Below are 3875 nucleotides of genomic sequence, written 5' to 3' on the forward strand. Positions count from 1 at the left end.
AACCAGGGCATCCAGCTGTTCACATTCTTGTTCACATTGCTGTTTGTTTTCCTGCCTGTGAGTTCCCAAGACCTCCTTCCCAGACTCTTCTCCCAACACTCTGAGGTCAGAAGGTTGACAGTGATGAAGATGCGAGACTGGGGATGAACACTGTTACAAACTGGAGTCTGGGGGCTAGTTAACGCCAGCCTTCATTCTCATGGGGCTGTGAAAGAAATGGCTAAATGCAATCATTGCAAAGAAATCAACAGATTGTACCGACCACCTCCATCGCCTTCCACGATTAACCTTCTCTTCATTTGGATGCTTTTTATCTGGCTTGACTATGTTTTTCCTTTAAATTGGCAGTCTGTGAGCATTTTGTGGGGAGAAGAGACAGGAGAGGGAATATGACTTGAAATATGGTTGTGGGTGTTTTTTAACAAGTTCTCTGAAAACCTTAAAAAAGACCTTTTAAAAAAAAATCTCTGTGAATTACCTTCTTTCGCTTTAAAAATATAGAAAGTTCAGTGTTCCACACTAGTTCATGATATACACCCTTTAGGGTAGGAAAGAATGATCTCATTTTAGGCACCCAACCAAAACAGAATAATTTCTTTCTTTAAAAAGAAACTTCTACTACTAAAGTTAAATGTGTGAGAATACATGGAACATATACGTTAGACACATTAACACAAGGATAACAATTACTAGCTTTATCTTAAATAAAGATTTACCTATATAAATAATTTTAGAGGAAAACCCCTCATAATTTCAAAAATGACATCTTTAATTTTTTTCAAATATAAATTTTTTTCTGTCCTTTACTTTTCTTCTAAGAACACTGGGAAATTGTCATTTTGAAAGTCAATTCCAAAACATCTTCAAGTTGTAAACCATGGGGACAACAGCAAAGTCTTTAACCGGAGAGCAAAGTATGGTGAAGAACCCAAAACAAAGCAAGACCTCTGCTTTGGGTTTGGATTCTGAAATGTCTTTACGGGATTCTAAACATGATGAAGATGACCTGTCAGAGATCTCCATTTATTCAAATCAAGCAACCATGCCTCTATTTAATGCTATTTAATGCTATCTTGGCATTCAAATGAAAGGTATTGAGGTTCCCTTAGCCTGTGTCCACAATATGGCGGGCTCAATTCTGAAAAAATAGAAAATATGCTGTTGCAAAGTCAACATATGGCTCCCCGATGATAGAGATCTGCCTAAACATTGCAGAGAGCATATGGCAAAAGAATTTTGTAGACAAAGTGGTATAGTCAAGAATGGGAAGATGATTTTGGGCTTGCTGCCTTTCCGTTTTTCTATTATAACAGGAAGTGAAGAAATCACTTGGCCTTAAACATCCACATGCTAACTGAAAAATAAAAAAAATTTAAAAAAAAACAGCTTATCTGTTGAGTTGTAGAGTGACATCCGTCAGAAATATGAAGTATATATGACTCCTGATAAAATAGGACATTTTTGAAACTTCCTTCTAGTGTATTATACAAATGAGTATAGTAAATACTTTTGGGATACTTTTCAATTCAACACCTATCTGATTTTCTCCGGTAGCTGAACCAAACTCCGGTTTGGTTCTTCACCAACTATGATTACATTTAAACTGTGATTCTGAATCCCCTGGCCATAGCTGATTACCCAAGCTGAGACAATCTAATTCTCTCTCCCAGAAATGGAGAATTGGGATTGAGCAAGAAGAGATCGTTCATTTCTACGTGTCACTGGCATTGAGTATGGAAACTTGGAATGCATGGGGTAGTCTGGATCTCTGTAAGACCAAAGGAGAGAGAGACTTCTAGTTGTCCTGGTTTTTCATAAGACCCAACCCTAGTTGGCCTTTATACTCAGTCATATACTACTTTACTATAAAAGTTGTCCCTTTCTCTTTTTGCTTAAACTAGTCTTTTTTTCTGAATGGAGGACTTCTGACGAATACACATAACATCATGAGATCCCATAAAGACATGAATTACAAATACCAAGATGGAGAGGAGAGGAGGGTAAAGTTGGAAGCCTTCATGACCTGTCTTTTTCATTTTTTACTCCTAGCTTATTGTATACTGCTTTCTAATTTCATCTAAAACCCCTTGCTTCAAACAGTTTCATGGTAGAAAAATAACTTCTTAAGTTTATTTTTGTGCCTCTTTCAAGCCACTCAGCACAGTCCTGCAATTCCTAGGAGGAGAACTTGTGTTTATTATTGGTTTTATTTTCTTTTTTAATTTTTATAATAAGTTTTTATTTTAATTCCAATTAGTTAACATACAATATTACAGTAGTTTCAGTTGCACAATATAGTAATTCAACAATTATTTAAAATCAACTATTGATTTAAAAAATACTTTTCACCATAATTTCCCATAATTCCAAGTGAGGCAATTTCCATTTTTCTTTCCTCCATTTCCTCCACTGCCTTTTCTCCTCCAGATAGGGAGTTAGGGAACTGCAAAAACCGCTACAGAGAAGGCACATTCCCCATGAAGAAGGAATGCCTGTCCTCATAAGGAATATGTCATTGGAATTTATTGCTGAATGGTTGGCCATTCTGGAGAAAGTCCCTTGCAATTATATGATTTATTAATCACTGCTGATAAATCATTTTTTATAAAAAAAACAAAAGAAACTGTTGAAGATTTACCAAACGAATCTCTGAAATGTGACCATTGAATGATCTGCAATTTATTTCTCTAATGAAAAGACAGTCTTTTAATGCCCAACTTCTTTGTGAAAATGAATGTTTCTACACTTCTCTTTTTCTGAAAGAAGGAATTATCCCACAGTTTAAACAGAGAAATCGCAGCACAGGTTCATCTTCTTCGTGGGAGAGAGACCCCACATAAAATTCAGGAAATTTAGTGAGAGCAGCAGAACAAATGGGATATTATATGAGTGACAATGATCGTAGTTTTCTTTCTAATATGAAAAGATAGCTGGGTTGAGGCACTTGGGCCACCCGCTGCTGGAAGAAAAAAATGCTTGAATCCTCAATACCTTTGATTGGCTAGTTTGTGGAGGTGAAAATGTGGGGCTCACAGCATGCGCTGGAGAAGTAAGTTAAATTTCATCTGCTCCGGTCTTCCTACCTTTTGCCTACAAAAGATTTCTAATTGAAGTTTCTGCCAAGGAAATGTCAGCCTAATATCTTATTTGAAACTTGATTTGGGAGTTTTTGTGGCGTTATTGGGCCTTTATTCATCCCTTTGAAAATGAAATATATTTTACAGTTTTTGTTAGGCTCATTACTTGTTTGTTTTGCTTTTGTTTTGTTTTGTGTCTGTGATGTAGTGGATTATAGTGGCGTGCCTTCCTAAAATGTAAGAAACAGTGAAAATGCTCTGATGTGGTTACAGTGTAACTTAAAACCATAATTCCTTAGCCGTTTGTTCATTCTGTCTTCACTCCCGTGAATGGTGCGAAGTGCCTCACCTTTATACTTTTATTTATTTTTAAAATATGGAATGCTTTGTGAATTTGCATGTCATACCCACACAGGGGCCATGCTAATCTCTGTACTGTTGTTTCGGGGTTTTTTAGCATATGCTGCCAAAGCCAGCACAAGCATTATACTTTTAAATAAATAATTACACGTGTTTGTTTCACAAGTATATCCTTTACCCCAGAAAAACATTTTGCCAGGACATATATTGGCCACCGAAGGATCAGGAAACTCTCTGTGTAACTGGTGCCTGCAATTCAAGACCACAGTTTTGGTGTTTGCCTTCAGCCCCAAGGAACCACCAGTTACTCTTGAGCATTTCATACGAACACCGTTGGGACGGTTAACACCATTTCCGTCTGGCCCTTCAATTATTACAGCTTCTCAGCAGCTTCTTTACCTTGGCAGCAGCTTACTCTACACAGAACCAGCCCCTGAT

At 37.0% G+C, this 3875-nt stretch overlaps 1 non-coding gene across 1 annotated transcript; it reads right to left on the reverse strand.

Moving 5' to 3' along the window:
- Nucleotides 1–3447: 3447 nt before the first annotated feature.
- Nucleotides 3448–3554, reverse strand: LOC116879599. Its single transcript, XR_004385065.1, has one exon. It is a non-coding gene; the product is annotated as a U6 spliceosomal RNA (small nuclear RNA).
- Nucleotides 3555–3875: the final 321 nt, after the last annotated feature.

This window comes from Lontra canadensis, unplaced genomic scaffold, assembly GCF_010015895.1.
Source record: "Lontra canadensis isolate GAN:19392208 unplaced genomic scaffold, GSC_riverotter_1.0 scaffold61, whole genome shotgun sequence".
NCBI classification, from domain to species: domain Eukaryota; kingdom Metazoa; phylum Chordata; class Mammalia; order Carnivora; family Mustelidae; genus Lontra; species Lontra canadensis.